This window comes from Xylocopa sonorina, chromosome 4 (assembly GCF_050948175.1).
Source record: "Xylocopa sonorina isolate GNS202 chromosome 4, iyXylSono1_principal, whole genome shotgun sequence".
NCBI classification, from domain to species: Eukaryota; Metazoa; Arthropoda; class Insecta; order Hymenoptera; family Apidae; genus Xylocopa; species Xylocopa sonorina.
The window spans coordinates 7,692,154-7,710,269 of NC_135196.1; the positions used below are offsets into that span (position 1 = coordinate 7,692,154).

At 45.0% G+C, this 18,116-nt stretch overlaps 1 protein-coding gene across 6 annotated transcripts in view; it reads left to right on the forward strand.

The window, feature by feature from the left end:
- The window catches only part of LOC143422621 (uncharacterized), a 458,375-nt gene that overhangs the window by 248,949 nt on the left and 191,310 nt on the right, over nt 1–18,116 (forward strand). The window lies entirely within an intron of this gene.

An 18,116-nucleotide genomic window follows, 5' to 3' on the forward strand; every position in this document is an offset into this window, starting at 1 on the left:
ACGCGTTTCCCATATCAGGAACACGAGTGCTGGCTTGTTACTGGTGATTAGTCCGTGGAGGAGATTCGCGTTTAAACTCGGATCGACGTTCGATGCTCTCTCTTCTCCCTCTCTCTCTCTCTCTCTCTCTTTTATGCGGCGAACCAAGTATGCGGGATAGGGCATCGCAGCAATGAACCATCCCTAATTTAGTTAGTAATAACGCGTTTGAAAGAGTAATTATGGACGAGGGAAAGAAGAAACGTAAAGACGCGATGTCTCTGTCTCCTCGATCGCGCCCTGCACCCCCTTTCGTCCTTTCAGATGCGTAAACTCATCCTACTATTGAACATTCCTTGTATTTGGGATAGTTACTAAAATTGCTCGGGATACGCTCGATTTTCGTTGGATAGTTTCAAGAAGATTCGAACCTGGACGAGATAGTTTGAAGCTCTTGTATAGATTAGGACGGAAGGAAGCGGTAATTAAACCTTGACCAAGTACCTTCGAAGCTTTCGCGAGTACTCGACGAGATTTGCTTAATTTTGCATCAACCTGTACGATATCCACGTTCAACTGCCAGCATACTTCGGGATTCCAAGCTTCGCGATACGTTTCGAAACCCAGCACAGACACTCGTCCCACTGTTCGAGCTCAGCTGGCTTTCTAAGTGTCATCAGTTCGCGCTCTGCGGCGGCAATATCCGCCGTAAATATTCGAAGGCGATCTTAAACGTATCAGGGCCGATAAAAATTGTAGCCGTCGGCTGGAACGCGGTCCATAACGCGGCTCGTTCGACAGGGCGAACAGAGCGCATGCTTTCCAATGCGAGCGTCCGTATCGAGCGCGACGCGATATTTCTTCACGAGCCGCGAGCGTAGCCGCGTTTTCGAACGCGTCATCGCGATACTCGGCCTGTTTCCGGGTCGATAAATTTTCCACGGAAGCACGCTGGTAAACAAGTCTGGGACGACTTCCTGCTGCACGTCCGAACGACGGGGATCGAGGATCCGGGACGGACGTAAATCGCAGGGACGCGAGCGTTCCTACGGCCGATGAAATTGCGGAACTAAATTAATTAGCCGTGAAGTCGCGAGCGCGCGAGTTACACGGGAGAAAACCGGGATAATAAAACCAGTGGGTTGAACAGTGGAGAGATGGAGGAAGAAGGCGAAGAAGGAGTAAAACTTAAGGTGCTTATAGAACGCGCGGAGGCGCGTAGCTCAACGTCGCGAGGGGGTCACCCTATTCATCCCCCGGCTCATTAAATGCGCAACAATTATTTTCACAATTAAGTTCGCTGAAAACGCGACGGCCCCGCTCTTTCGATCGTTCGCCCCGCTATTCCGCGATCGGCGAAAAGCCTGCAGGAATTGTTGTTGCTCTTAATTCGGGAACAAAAGCTGGCCGAGTACCGTTGTTCCCGAGAACATTCACCGCGACGGCGATCCGGGGCCGTTTGTCGAGCCGCTGAACGCGAGTCCCTTTAATGGTTTTTTATCCTCTTTTAACGAGCAACAAACGTAACGATCGAAAGAAAACTTGGGGGGGGACGGAGTAAGTACGAACACAATGTGCAAACACTTTGTCTACCGGTATGCGGATGACGATGGCCGTTGCTGCGCTGCGTTTTCGAGTGCCGTATCTCTCTTTCAACTGCGGAAATATTGTTCTCCGCGCTTCTATTTCCTTCGCGAATTCCGATGACGGCTGCGTGTCTCATTTTATGCGAGCGATCGTCGGGATTTTTGCCAAGAGATACGAAGAAACGCGAAGTCGAGCAGTGAAAAGAGACTTCGACTTTAAATAAGTAATCAGTTTAATCTCTCGTTATATATTAACCCAGATTGATAGCATTCGAGATCGACATCGATGATTTCGCCCAACGATGACATCCAAGTCTTGATTCGACGCCTACGTTACAGGACCCCTGAAATTGATCCATTTCCCAGGGAAGATCGATTCAGACGCAGCTCAGAACGAGAGGAAAGAGGGTTCCCGTGATCCCGTTACCTTCCGTCTCATTAAATATGCAACAATTATTTCCGTGCATAGCCAGGCACGTTCCCAGCCGTTCCGTGACGCTTCGGGGCGTACCTTATTTAGGTGGCACGGCCGGTGCTGCGAAAATGGTAAATTTTCCGCGAGGAAATTGGCGCTCGACCGGCGTGACCCTGTTACCTTACGCCTCATTAAATATGCAACAATTATTTCCGTACGTACCTGGACACGTACCCGGCTGCAATCGTCCCTTCTCCCCTCGCGATCCTGTTAACCACGTCCAGAGATTCCACCGCGAACGGAATCAAGATGGCAGAAGGAAGCGTCTTACGACCTCGACGCGTGGATTCGTCGCTCGTTTCTATTACGCTCTCAGTTTCCGACTAATTTGAATGGTACGGTTTTGTATTCTCGCGCTATTACTTATTCTTCTGTAACACTGAATCGTCGAGGCGATGATTTTTGTTACGCGAATCGATGAGGAATCGCCGTGGCGGACGAGAGATTTTGAATCGGGAACACTTTAAACGTAAAACTGAGAACTCAAAGGAAAGCGGATATTCGATCCCGTTTCATAAAAGTCGTTCGCGACAAAAATGGCCATTTATCAAGATTGAAAAGAGTTATTAATGTTCATGGCGCGAATCGATTTCGAGTTTGGCTCCGGTATGGCTTATTTGAGAATGTATGAGGGACAGTCGGACTATAACAGCGGACTAAAGTTGGAGGTAGGAATGAAACATGACAAGAACACGTGACAGTGACAAATGCAGACGACAAGCTTGAAAAAGCGCGAAAGCTTCGAGAGATTGACTTTCAGTAATGAGTTTCCAGAGTACATTTTAAACCCTGAAATTCACTGAAATCCAGAAGCAAATTTTAGTCGTTCCATCGGATATTTAGGTCGCCGTTCATTTTTCTTCGTAAATACTACGCAACTGTACACGTGTCTCTTCTCAAACTACCGTCGACCCTTAATTAACAATCGACCACATGTATCCATAATATAATTGTAAAGTTGTACAGTGGACTTTTATCTAACACGGTTAAAACATTGCGTGTTGCATGGATTATTAGTATATGTGGTCGTGTTAATGGAAGTGCAACATCTCTACTTCCTTTGAAAAACTCTTTTTCTCGATTAGTTGATGTCAGATATTATCGATTCGTAATTACCCCACCGCTTCACTCTCACTACCGTCGAATACCGCCCATGGAGGATACTTGAAAATATCTTGCTTCATGGCGGCGTGGTTCATCGTGCCAAACTCGAGGAATTCGGTTGTTTATGCGAATGAATTGCTGTTGCGTAACGCTGCTTGCGTAACCCAATTGTCACGTCGTAAAAAACGAAACGAGAACTGCATTCAGATGCAACTTGCCACGACTTTCATCGTGACGCAGCGCTTTCCAGATCTTTCTCTTTTTTTTTTGTCCTCTCGAGCATCCTTTTATCGCGACTAAGACATGACCAAAGAACCGTCGATCATTTTGCGCGTGTCGCGCCTGTTATTTATTTATAATTTCTCGATTTTCGTTTCGAGTTTTTATTCGCGAAAGTATATTTTGGAAAAGTGCCATTGGTAAATGGAGTTTCCGCGATTCTTTAGAATAGTTCTCGATGCCCTAATTTTGCTAGTGGATGGAAGTGTGTTACGCTGGCGTGGCGATATTTTCAAAAATTATATAGCAGAATCAGCATTATCGAACTACTGGAACATGCTTCTTCTCTCAATATCAATAAACTAAAAATCAAGTGACAGGTACGTATAATACATTCTTCTATAATTGAAGATCAAAGGTCGTCGACTTAGACTGAGATTCTTCGGTATAGAGATCGCTTAACGACTGGTACATATTTTGGGAGTTGCATCGTTAAACGATTTCATAGCTCTGCGAACGTCAAAGAGTTTACGTAGAGAAATCTGGATAGCATAGCCAAGTATACATTCTATAGCTTATTGCTGTTATATATAGAACCATTATGCATTTCTGTGGCAGTTGTAACACTAGATAGCCTCTGTTTTAAATTTGAATAGTATGTTGCGTTACGAGGCTAGGATATTGCTGGCGTTAGGAGGAATCTCTCGTACGTGCATACGTGTGCTATGTCACTGATAGAAAGTTAGTGTGTATATTTGTCTGTTTACTGGATTCATATTTAAGAGGAATAATTTATATTCTTGTTCGTAACGTAAACAAGTATGTAAATGCTTTATTCTAAATGAAGAATCATGAAGTTAACAGTGAGAGTTTGTGAGAAATTGTGGCGAGAGCGAGTTGTTCGTCTAAGTAGCAGCGAGCGACTGAGGACTGCCACAAGTGATACGAGTCAACTATTAAAACGTCTCCAGAAAGCTAGATTGCCACTTACGATTGCGATTCAGGTAAAGCTAGAATTCAAGTAACATCGCACAGTGTATGAATTAACGCGGCAGTGTCGACCATTTCACGGTTCATTCCTGGCCTTGCGATTAGATTTTGGCGAGCCCAAAGTCTCACGCACCGCTGCACATGCAAAGCTGTAAGAAACGTCCGTTACTGTATATTTCACGTAATTGGCCGTCTTACGGTGACTGGAACTCAGACAATAACCCAACCTTAATCCAATACCTACAGTCGCCTTAATTAGCGCATTAAGCTAACTGATATTGGATTAGGATTGAGTCATTTCCTAAGTTTCGTGTATATCGCGTGTGCACTGCTGCAGGAGACTTTAAGCTCGTCGAAACCTCGTGCTGAAGAAGAGATAAGCTGCGAAGTAGACTTCAACCAATACAAACGCTACTCTCTTCATGGATACATATTTATAGATCAAATTTACTGTAGCGCTGGCGATTTTTCTGCAAATAGTTCAGAGGATCGTTCATTTCATCGAAGAAACTCTTTCAGATTCGTAGTCTTCGTCTTCTTTCCCTGTACGACTAATAAGTTACAGAAGCGTGCTGTCGCTACGCTAAAGGGTCGCTCTTAAAGGCCTGTCCTTTCTCTTTCGTCCCGCTTCTGACGATGCGAAGAAGATTCTGCCGATGCGAGGCTTTTATTGAAATATCGCCGTTACGTGCTCCCCTTGTAAATATATTACCGGATTTCTCCAGGTCAATTGGATGTCGCGCAACAGAGGCATCGATCACCGGGTCCACGGAATCCATTTCACCGGATTCGTTCCGTGAATTTCGCCTGGAATTGAAATTTCCTCGCGCCTTGTTTCTCGCCGCATGATAACTCGTAATATTTATCGGATTCTTTCGCGTGTGTTGCAGTGATTTGCAGTCGAAACGAAACGAAACTGGTAATAGGAAATTCTATTTCTCAATTACTCGTCCAGATTTGACATCAATAAAACTACGGTATTCAGATATATTGTGTGGACATAGACATATTATTGGTCTGAATAACAACGACAAACTTCTACCTCGCATTATCTTTGCTAGATTCTTCTCTTTAAATATTCAACATTTCCATCCACCTTGACCTGGAAATAAATAACTGGATTCTGAAATAATTTTGAACGAGGAAAAAGTTGCAAACTTTTAACAACGCGTCTATTTATGTCGTATAACGTCATATAGGCTATAAATTATATTCTATTAATAAATATAACCAAGGATAAAGGCCATACAAAATTACACAAAGAATTCGAACGCAAATGTGTAATTTTTACTAGACTCGCTGAATTGACACCAAATGTGCCAAATGTGTTTATTAATAGCTTCTGTCATTTGCCAACTTCTGTGTAACGTTGCTCTCATTAGCGAACGAAAATTCTAATTAACAGATCCAGGGAAGGACGCGTCTATTGTCAAGATTAAGAAGAATAGCGATATCTTTCAGTCAGACGGTGACGTGTAATATCATTGTCAAGATGCCCATTGTTGCGTCGCGTAGATCTAGAGCGGAAGTTGCCGTGCAACGACCTAACGACAACAATAAACGAGAATCTTCTTACCTTTCTTCGCACTCGTTCTTTTTTCGAAAGACTCGCCTACCGCGCGCTCTCTTTCTATCGGCGTCGATGTTTAACGGGGCCACGAATTTCTTCTACACGTCGTTGGACCGTGGCCAACCGGGTTTCGTATTTTCTGTTCACGTCGTCCGTTCGCGAGGAAATGTTAGCGGGAAACGAACGAAAACGCTGAGGCGCTTGAAAATTTGACGAGTGTACGCTGTAACGAAAGTTTGTTGAAAAGCGAACGATCGGAACTGACCGCGGTGTTTTCACCTCTCCTTTCCAAATGATACAACCGGTTGTGAGATAATATTATGTATCAGTTACAAATAATATTATCTATTTGTTTCAATGAATTTCTAAAATACACAAATATATTTATACTTCTATCTTTTACCCCATATTTTCGCAGGCTGAGCTTCAATTCTCAATGAAAAAGAAGCAAGCCACAGCTACACTCGAAAACTAATATCCATATACATTTCACGTTTTTTAATTAAAAACCGACGCGACAATTCTATATGGTAAACTCCAACGCCGTCAGAGACTTTGCACCCTCTCGATGGAACGTATCTAAAAAAACTAGCTTCCAGTGCGCACTCTCCCTAACGACTTTGCTCTGATAATTCCCACGTCTCTGTGTGTACGCGCGAGAACAATCGAACATATAAAAAATCGCGAGAACGATTTTTCTCCGCGTAGCCCCTGGAAAGCCAGGAGGGGCCCGTCGAAGCGTGCGTCGGCCAAGGAAAGTTTCGGGGCCGCGAGCTTCTCGTTGGGGCCGGCGGAGCGTTATAATTTCGCGCCTCGCGAAAGGAGAGCGGCGCGGATAATTATCGGTAACTGCTAACTGGTAAAGTTTCAAGGAGGGAAAGGCGAACTTGCCACCCGCCGCCAACCCCATTTCCGCGCCCCTCGCGCGCGCCTCGTCTCCCCCGGTTCTTGCTCGCCGTGCGCCCGCGTAAATTAAGTATGGCCGTGGAATTTATAGCGGCAATATAATACGCCTTGTTTGCCGTTTGACCATTATTAGCTGGCTCCTCTGATTCGCGGCCCGTTCGAGCGGGTCTTCCTGCGGGAGAGCTCGCGCGCGTTCATAATGCTATCCTCTTGAGGCGGGTTTTACACCGGGAATCCATGTTGGTTTAATAAACAGGGTAGCGCGCCGCAGCGATTCCGTGTTAACTTGGACGGATGGAAAATTACGTTCCGCGTTTGCTTTCGTACGTTTATGCTGTTCGACGGAAATAAAGTAACTTTGGAAATGGAAAAATTGATGCGATCACGTTCGAGAATCGAACGGTTCTCTCTCTCTCTTCCATTTTTCGTCACGTTCTTTAAGCTAAGACACACATACTTTGATTAAAAATCAAAGGAAATTAGAAGAAATTAGCGATTAAACGATCATTCGCGAAGACTCGTTTTACACCACAAGCCACAATCTGATCCTGTACGAGGAAGTCGAGTCTCTGCGACATTAATCAAGATTAAACTGTACGACAACAGAAGCAATTTGAATCCACACGAAAACCGCGATTATACTACGATCCACGTACCTGGCTGCCAAACGAAAACTCCATTTAAGGTTTATTAAAACGTAGCGGCTGAATTATTCCCAACATTACCGCTAATTAAAGGGGTGAGCGTTACCGCGAGGCGAGGAATCGTCTGAGGGGTGGTTGCACGCTCGCGCGCGTAGGTGCTCGGGGTGCGCAACTAAAAGTCGACGAAGGTTCTGCGTAACTGCTAACTCCGCTCACTGCAACTGAACTCTTCTACGGAGAGTTTCAGTTTTCCGATCCTCGCGTTGTTTCCTCTGGTAAGGTTCCTCGATGGCTTCCGCGGCCAGTGTGACGTAAATTCTCTTCAGACTTAAAAGTGCCACGGAATAAAATGCACGAGTCCTGAGTCCCCTGGTTGCGACGAGAGAGAGAAAGCTTTGCCAGTACAGTTCTGATCGAAGATTTAGCTAATGATTTACTCTAAAGCATCACGTTTGTCTCATTCCTTCGTTTGGTGCATACTATAAATAATCTAAACTAATGAGAAACAGGAAAAGGAGGAATATAGCGATGAAAAGCAGAGATTGGGAACGCAAATCGCCCAAAAGTGATAAAAGGAAAACAGTGCCGATGCAAAAGTTACGAAGCGCGCTTAACCGAGCGTTCATCAAGGCCACCCGTGGTATAATTCCTCCCTCTAATGGCGTCTAACGATCCCGGCGACAGACTTCGGAACCTGGCAATCGCTAATCGACAGCTAATTACAAGGCTCGCCGGCAATCGTTCCTCCGACGAAGGAAAGGAAATCCGTGTAATTTCCGTGTTCTCGTCGCGCCAACAATGGACGCGCACAGAGGAGAGAGAGAGAGAGAGAGAGAGACTGACGCGATTCCCTCTTTGAAACGGGGCAAAGGGGTGAGACACCGACAGAACGGAACAAAAACGAAGGAAAAATACAGGCGTTGCCGCGGTGTGACAGTTCTCCCTGTTTTCTTATATCGACGAACGCAACGAACCGAGATTACGTGTTTTCCTTGATATTCGATTGAACCGTCGTACTTTTTTACTTTTAGCCTTATCTTCGTCTCTTATTAAGTGATCAGCTTTCACTGTCACTCGTATTGGACTCATCGTCTTCTAAATTCTTCTCCAACACTTTTTCAACATTTCGTACTTGTTTTGCTGTAATATAATTTTTTTGTTAAGATTGCGTTACTCGTTCTAGCGTGTATTCTGTATTCTTCGTGTTCGTTGCAGTTGATCGACTCGATTTTACGAGAATATGAAATGTCAATCAGTTGGATTCTCTTCGAGCGTGTCTCGTTCGTTCTTCTGCTGACGCTCCGTCTGAATCGAATTTTAATCGACGAGTTCGATCGATTTTTCGGTATTATTGATGAAAGGAGTCTTTCCTCGTAATAAGACGGGAGATAAGTCGTAATTATCGGGCCGTTTGTTGAAAGGAACTCGTTTCGCTCTCGTAAAGTATGCAAGATCTTCGATAGGGAAGATTCAATCGATTTGAACGCGGAAGAAGGAAATCAGTCGCTCGTTGTCGTACTTGAGACGTGTATTCTATTCTCTTTTTTCGAAGGAACTGTTTGAACTGTTGCAAGCGTTCGGATCCTGTCTCTTGTATTTCTATGTTACAAATAGAACCAATGAAATCTTTATCTCGATAGTTGAATATATTTAAGAAGGGGGACAACAATTTCTTTCGTCTCCAAAATTTTGTCATTTCTACACACGTAAATGTTACTTGAGACCTACGATTTATTCGATGGAAATTTCGCAGGTGGCATAGTTGAAGGTAATGGTTTCAGACAGCGTCTAAGCGTTGGTACGTTGAATAATTATTACACAAAGCCAAGCGCGGAATTCTCGAAAGCAAGAGTTAGAACCCCTCTGATCCGTTTAAGACGTCACAGATTTTCCCGACATAGACTAATCGAAAGCGTGTTCACGCATATAGGAGCCGTCTTACTCTAGTTATCTTTGAAACTCGCGCCGTTTCCATCTTGATTTAATTACCTCGATAAGAAGCTTCGCGTGGACGTTGGTTCATTCTTATCAGTCTATCGCATTTCTCGTTATTTTTCCGTTCCTGTCATTCGAGGTAATACGACAAGTATTTTAACGTCAACAGCAATAAAAATGGTGAACTTCGATATGGAAATTATCTTACCACTTATTATGCATAACAATAGAAAGGACACGAGTTAAAAACGTACATGGTAACAGTTATCGTTAATCCCTTATCGTTATTTCTGACGAAATATTGGTATTGACCATTGGGTGGTTTTATAAGGTACATCACTATTTAACACCGGCTGTTTGACGATACATACGTGATGACGTTTCAAAAGAATATAATTAATTTTCGAAAATTGATGAAAGCCGCATTTATTACTTTCCTTTAGCCATACGTCAGTCGGTTCGAATTACAGACATTAGTTATGCCAGAGATATCGTGTCAGAAATAATGAAGGGGTTAATATCTCATAGGAACGAAGAAATATTAATCCGCTATATTTATGGCGAACAAAATCTGTCTTCTATCAAGTTTCAGCGAAACGTATCGCTAACCAGATTTTTTGCCAAAAAACAAATCCATCTCTATTAAACGCGGATATTATTCGCGCGACGGTTCTCCTCGGAGAAAAATTCTGCAAATTCGTAGGTGTTCGCCAAATGATATGGGGCATATCCGTGCTGGTCGTAAACAAAGTCATAAATTCGTGTAAAGCCGGAAGCACGTTGTTACAATCGTTGTTAATAATTTAGATTGCCTTGCGTTCTCATAAATTACAACGATGCTTGGAATACATCGAACAACGCGCATAGAAATGAAATAGAAATTACCGTGTCCCCCGAATCGCACAAATTCATCATCCCTTACCATTCCAACTCGACCAATCCTACACACGTTCCTCCAAACCTCGCATGTACGACCAAACCTCCACAACGCTGTACGATGCTTCGCTTCGAAGAATCCATAGTACACTCCAACAGCTCGCAACAGCGATTCTCGTTTCATACACCCACAAATAGACGCAAAGTCCATTACAAAGTCTCCCCCTGGTTCATCAAGAACCGCGTGAAAAAAACTGCCGAAAGTAAACGCGCACCCACTTAAACTTCCCTTCCAGTGGATGATCATCCAAGCACAAAGGGAAGAGGATCCGCCGAAAGTGTAGAGGGCGAAGCAAAAGGGAGGTTCGCGCGCGCGTTCAACTAGAGAACGGAGGTAGTAGGTCGCGGTTGGGCACGGAGGACAGAAGGTTGGCTCTCGGTCGCGAAATATTCCCGGGTCGTCGGTGGCTTTCTCTCCCGGCCGTGGCATTCTCTGCTGCTGCTGCTGCTGCTGCTGCCCTTTCGCAGTTCTCTTCCCCTTTCTTTGCGCCGCCTCCAACCCCCCCGCGTAATTACGTCAGAAATGAAAGAAAAGCGCCCCAGGGACGGGAGCGTTCCCGTGAAAGGCGACCCGTTTTATTATACGCGGCCAGGACGTTACCCCGATAGAAGCCAGACAACTTTTTACTCGGAACAGCCGCGAAAGACAGGCCAGCCCGCGACCCGGGCTTCTCCACGGTCTCGCGAGGCGCGGACCATCCGGAAAAGTCGCGTCTATAATTCGCGGTTAAACTTCCGCCGCTGTTCCTGACGTCGCTCCGTCTTCCGTCGAGCGGTTCGTTTCGCTGAATTATTTCGCGATGTCCTCGCTGTCAGCGATTTATCGCTGAACAGTCGTCACGCGTGCGTTCGCGAATGGCTCGCGTTTTGGCTGAGGAATCGTAGGGGTTGTAAATAGAAATAATGGATAAAGTTTGACGCTTCTTTTGGTATCTACTGATTGAAGTCGATTTTGTAGCTAGTCGGGAGGATTTTCGTATTTTTTGGTATTTTCACTTAGAATGGAGCAGTATGAAATGACTCCTTTTGAGAAAAGTACCTTGAATTTTGTGAACTGAAGAGGAAGATGGACAATAGGAACAATATTTCAAGTGCGATAATAGGATTTAAATAAAGTTTAATCAATTCGCTACGCGAGGAAAGTTTTTTAATCGACCGTTACTTTCGTTAAAGTAAAGTTGTAAACGCGGAAAGAAAATGGCCGGTTCGGCTGGAATTTCGTTTCGATTGAACGATCAATAGAACGTCAAATCTTATCAAAAAACAATATTACAGGTTCACGGTAATTCCCGCACGTCACGATCGGGGAGCGAGGCAATAACTAAAGAATGAAAACGCGAACGGGGCCGCCGCCATGCAACCACCAGCGAAATATTCCGCGAAATGTAACTCGGTTCTTCCGTCGAACTCGTTCGCGGCGAACGAAGATTGATGAAAAACGTAATTACTGAAGTTACCCGCCGGACTTGCCGCTCCCTCGAGCGAAATCTGCATTTAATGTCGCTGTTATTGACAAACGGAATGCTCATTTTGTAACATCGCTCTGTTGTTCCTTCGTACATAGATTACTCCGGTTTAAAAGGGGTGCGATGGCGTCCTTCTCCTAAAGACAGACGATTCGTTTACGGAGATAGTTTTCGCAATTTTTCGTCGAAAGGTAGACGTATGATATCGCATAATAATTTGGAGAATTTCATGTAGCTTTTCACTATCAAAAGTCCATTTCAGAACAGGCGAGTACCGAACAAAAGAATACTTTAAAATCTGAAATGAAAACAACGAGAACGCGTGCACGCGGTTTGGCAGTTATTTATCGCGCGAACAAACAGCTGACGAGCGGCGTTACGATGAAATACCGAATCGTAATTTCATGCTGATGCGTTATTCCGTCGAAACAACCAATTCGCGGAGTCATTCCCGGTAATTGTGCCCGGCGACCAGGGGGACGACAGCGCGACGGATAAAAACCGGGAACAGGGGTGGCGATGGAAAAAGCCGAAAGAAGACCGTTTCTAGCACAATGGCGGTTTAAAAATGTTAGCAGGCTGGCCGTGTTGAAAGTTTCACGTAGCGGGCAGCAACTTTTAATGAAAACAAACGACCACGAGGCCGGCTACGTCTCTCTGTTTCGTCATGGGTGCTAAGAGCGCGCTAACGTGGGAAATTCGCGATTCAATCGATACTGTTTGATCGTGGGACTGCCAAATGAACCGCCAGCGAACGCGAAACTTTCGCGTTGCCATTAACGCGCTGTGTTTTCGCAACGAGTACAATAGAGTTGGGTCCCTTGTCACCCCTAGCATTTGGCTCCATCCTAACCATCTTTTATGCCAAATCGTATTTTCCACACTCGATGTCGATCGATCTGTTGGTTCTACGAGAATTTGTTGAAATGCGACGCTTCGACGTGAACCGTTTAAACGTACAGAATCTGAAAAATTTCCTTCGCAACTGCTACCAAGATCTGCATCGTACGGAAATATAACATCGCGCAGTTTCCAACGATTTTTCAGCGAGTCAATAATTTGCAAAAAAAAAAAAAGTGGAACCACGAACAACGCACTGAAAAAACTCGTTTCATCAAAGAACGCCGACTCTTGTTGCATAAAAACACTAGTTTTATTGTTTGTCGAGAAACGTATACGCGTGCAAGTGAATAGAAGTTATTTTCATCGAATGGCAGAGCCAGAATTATATTTTTCATTCGAAAATTCCTATTCAAAGCGGCAGTTCCGTATGCCTCGATGTTCCAAACCGAATATCCATCTAAACTACTAAAATTGCTCTCAAATTTCAGCGCTGTATTCAACCGAGCGCTAGAAAGAACCCCTCTGTCTGCTGGTTACTTTTCAGTCGAAGAATCAATAAATAGCTGGCGTAGTAAAAAGAAAAAGAAAAAAAAGTAGTACACACCGATTGACAGAACACACATCGACGTGCTGGGCAATGCAAAAATTACCGCTTAGAAACCGGCCCCCATTTGTCGTCGTTGTTTACACATCTATAGACTCGATCCAAATCACATTCTGTTTGGCCGTGACAGCGCAAACAGCGGAGCACGGCCGAGCAGAGACGAACCCCTGTGCGCACGCGAGCTGGAAAAAAGAGTCGCATCGGTGTTCACAGCTGTCACACGAGCGAAAAAGCTAACCGGCAAACCGTGTTACACTTGTACCCGTGTGTACACCGCTCGCGTTTGTTGCCTCTGCGACTCGAACATTTTGCAACAATAATTCATCCCCCGAACGCGACCTGTCTGCGTTCTCCACCATCTTTTTTTCATCCTCGTTTCTCTCCCTTTTCCTCCCGTCGCGGATCGTATCTCGAGGTACGCGTAAAGTCTCCATCCAAGTATCCAGGGTCATGAACGATACGCAGAACTGTGAACGATTATCTCGTTTGTGTTTAAAACGTTATATATTTTTCATTGCTTATATTAATTGCAACATTACTTTACATGTAATATCAGCTAAAAGTAGAGAGAATAGTAAACGAAGTTTAAAGTGAATTACTAACCAAGAATTACACGTTTGTATTTGTAAATTGATCTCGTAGCTGGCATTGCTTCCTCAGCTTCTAGTGTGACATTTATACCCGGCTCGTGAACAATGTGCGCCGCTATTCTCAGCTCGAATCGCTGTAAATTCAATCGCCCTCCCCCGTGTAACCGTATAGATTGAAATTCTTACAAGTGCAGGTCAATTAATCGACTGGAAACCGACGATACACTTCGATACCACGTCGAGAAGCCATTAATTTGCGCGAAACGGGAGCCTCGGCTAGCCGAGCGGATGCCGGTGCTTTCCGTTAAATGAAAAGTAACGCGATATTTCTAGCGAACGGCTACAGTGCTAGCCACGATGGAAATCGGCCTGGAAATGCGTTTGTAAAAAGGGTTGAAACGGTGGAATTATTCGAGAACGGGGATATTTGCATTACGCCGTGTTCCGTGGGAGTATTCGAACGGCACGTTGAATTTTTTATCGCCACGTTTCTGCCGGCGATTCTCGGATTCCTTCAATTTAAATGCGCTATTTTTATCGAATCGACGGCTAGAGGAATAAAATGTTAAACTGATAAACTGAAAGAGGAACTTGGAACAGGTACACCTACGCTTTATCTCAATTGAAGGGTAAAATACCGGAATAACCTTTACGATTGCGTACAAGTGATTACAAATTAGTCCTTGCAACAGGCACGAAAAATCATCGTACATTATATACATACAGTTTACTTAAAGCACACAAGTTTGTTTCAAATTTTAATTACTGGTCTGAGTACGATATCGCTACAAAATTAAAACACATATTCACCCTTTGAAAAAATTGCTTTCTGACAAATTCTTTATCACTTAACCAAAAAGAAGAATTCGTCACTCGTTTCGTAACTCAGATCTGGAACCAGAATACCACTTCTCGTAGCGCGTACCGTACAGGGTGCATTGCAAGCTTAACGAGGGTTGCGTTTCGGATCCGGCAGCGACCACCGCGAAAATATAAATGTTGCCGCACGGTAACGGGGCCGCGTTCGAATCACGTTAGCCGTGTATCTTTTTTTTTTTTTTTGTTCCCCGCGGGCGCAGCAGCTTTAATGCACTGCAGCGGTACGACAAAACGCACTTTACGCGCGTCAAAAAAATGAGGGAACCCGGGGCGCGTGTGTCGCGCCGTCACGGTGCTCGGATACTTTGTAAACAATGTGTCCAGCACGCGCCACCCCCGCCGTTACAAACTGGATACGGCCATTTCGCGGCCATAACTCATCGCCGGGAACATTTATGCGCGCTGGTGCGCGTCCCCTCGCGCAATTTTTACGCGTCGCGTCGCGTTATATCCGACCACCCTCCACCATCGCGCCTCGTACTTCTGAAAAATGTTTTATCGCGTCGATCGCCGTTGCTCTTCTGGCCCTCTCGATCAGCAACGATCCTTTTTTTACCCTCTTTTCGTATCGCCGCGATTTCGTTTCGTTTCGAATCCTTCTCTGGCTGTCGAACAGCCAGTCGAGAGATTTAAATCGCTGAATGTTTACTTGGCGCGCTATTTTAACCGCTGTGAATTCTTCTATCCCTTGAATATACTTTTGGGGTAAACGAGACGGTTGTTTAAATGAGCCAAATGGAATACATTAATAGTCAACTATCGCTCGTTAATAACACTTTCTCGTAGTTTACGTTCATTGAATTGGTTCGCTTTGAACCAGGTTTACCAAAGACCAGACCTTTTCATATTGATCCCCTTCTACACGTCATTATCAGCCACAGAACAATCGGTACCAGGAAATACCACATCAACGTAACATCAGCATACGTACAACTTCTGTACGTATCGCGTATCCACCCAATATTCCTCTTCTCGGTTACGGAACCAATAATTTTCGAAATTTCAGTGGACCACAAGTACCATCCATTATACGAGCCTGTTCGCGTTGCTGTTCTAGGAAGCTCGTTTCGTTTCAACGAGTACGCGATGCGATGGTGTCTTATCTCTCATTATAGAAACTCAAAGTTCAATACGAACGTAAAGCCGTTGCCATTCAACCTATCCTTTTCCACTTATCCACCCCTAGAAATTTTTTATTATTACAGTTTCTCTTTCAAAAGGCAAGGAACTTAAATCAGAAATTAATCTGTTTAGCTGAACGATTTTATAAATGCATGTATAATTAACTCGAAACGCGTGAACGGTTTCATCGTTATCGTAGAAACAAGAATTTGCTCCGGATATTGATTCAGATTCTAGAGTTAGGACAAGCCTCGATATATTGAATCCTTTGCATAAAGCCATAACTCTTTCATTATCGCGGAACTTGCTGGAGGAAGTCCCACTTGGCCAGGGCTCTCCAGCGTCATCGATTCAACCAAAACCCTAGTAAACCATAATCTAGTTCCACGCATACCCTCTTCAACTCTCTCGTAACCCGCACACTCGAACTCTCGACCGTACAATCAACGATCGAGTGTACGTACGAACCGAATTAACTCCGGAAGCGCGCCAGTAACGACGCGGAGGGGGGCGGAATGGTCGGGGAAAAAGTTTCGTCGCGCGTAAAATGCCGCGTTCGAACGAAGGGGCTGTCGCCATTGTTAGGCCACGTCGTTCAGAAGTGTAACAGCGAGTAATACGTGGAAATTGTGGCGATTCGAACGAACGGACGGGGAGGAAGCAACGAGCAAAGGGAGCAGGCGTCAGGTGGCGGGGGCGTTCGTTCGTTTGCGAGCCGGACCGTGAATTTTCCAGCGAGCGATCGAGCGAACACCCACCCTCTTGTCGTATCCTTTGGCTCGCGCCCAGCCGTTTCTTTCCCGCGGCGGGAACAAAACAGATTGCTCCAACGCGCGGCGCTAAATTTCCTCGCGGCTGCCGCGCACCCTGCGGATTAATGACTTATCAGACGGGAAAATAGCGTGAAAGTGGATTATTCAAATTCTTCGCGTCGCGTATTATTATGCATGGAAAATGATCAGCGGCAGCCTCCAGCGGGAGACGAGTTTGATTACGGTCTGAACGAGCTCTTTCGAGATACGCGGGATGCTTCTTTCGGTAGCGTCATATTTGCCGGAGGGGGTCGTTGTTCCGCTGGTCCGCTTGTTTCCGCCGGTGGATTGATTTCGCGCGGAACACTGCAATTAATTCGGTTGCCCGTTGACGCTCGTTCGTATTGTATTCTCGATTGTCAGTTGGAACGTGTACGGATACGTAAGTTGCGTGAATTACATTTTACTTTAATGAAGCGAACGATCCGCTTCTGATCGAGTTCAATTTACTATTTCACGAGACCTCTAAAAACATCCCCTGCCCAAGTCGTAAAACAGGTATCGCGCATACGCTCAACATCGCGAATCTCGTCACGTCTCGAAAAATGCTCGAGGGATTCTCGCGTCCTCCTCGCAACTTATTGCACAATCCCCAAATATGAAACCCACGCACGTCACCAGCCCGCGTCGGACTGTCTCGATAATTCACGAAATCGATTGCGCGAGGGGCGCGACGGACCGGCCCTTTTACGATCCTGCTCCGTATTTCTGCGTTACAACCGAGGAAATCTGCGTCGAGGTTGTGCGACACGCTGAAAACGGACGCGGAACGTCGCGTTCGTCGCTCATTCGTATTGTTACCCTCGCGTTTCCAGTTGTTCGTTCTCTAAGGGTGCGTAATGGAATCTATAAGTGCACCCTTCTGTTCATCAAAATCCCGATTTTCCATCTCGATCAGATGCAATTCTAAACGTGTACGAACCAATTCGAAATCGCACGCTGTAAAAAATACACGAAGCACAAACATATATTTCAATAAATTTCAACTTTATATCCGCTGTTTATACAAACACGCATCAAATCGCTTGCAATTTAATTGCCTGCACTGCGCTGCGCCCTACTGAAAAAGAAAAAAAAAATACAGGATATACAACGTTTATCGACATATTTTTTGCCTCCTCCTGTTTTCACCTCGGTCGTTTTATTTTAACGTCCGATATTACCGTGTTTAGAGGAGCGAACCGCGGCCAGAGCATTTGACGACAGATCGAGTGCCGGTACATCGAAATCCTTTCTCCGTGCGATTCGACAAATATTGACGCTGGCGAATTGAAATTTGCATGGCCGTCGAAATTGGCAAAATATTTCTCCTCGTAAAAGAACGTTCGGCTATCGCCGGGCAGCGTGGCTCCTGCATGCGAGAAATGAAAACCAGGCGACGTCGCCGGCGTATCTCTCTCCCAGGAATACCAATCGTTGGTCGACGAAAAACTGATCCTTTAAATTTAATATTACG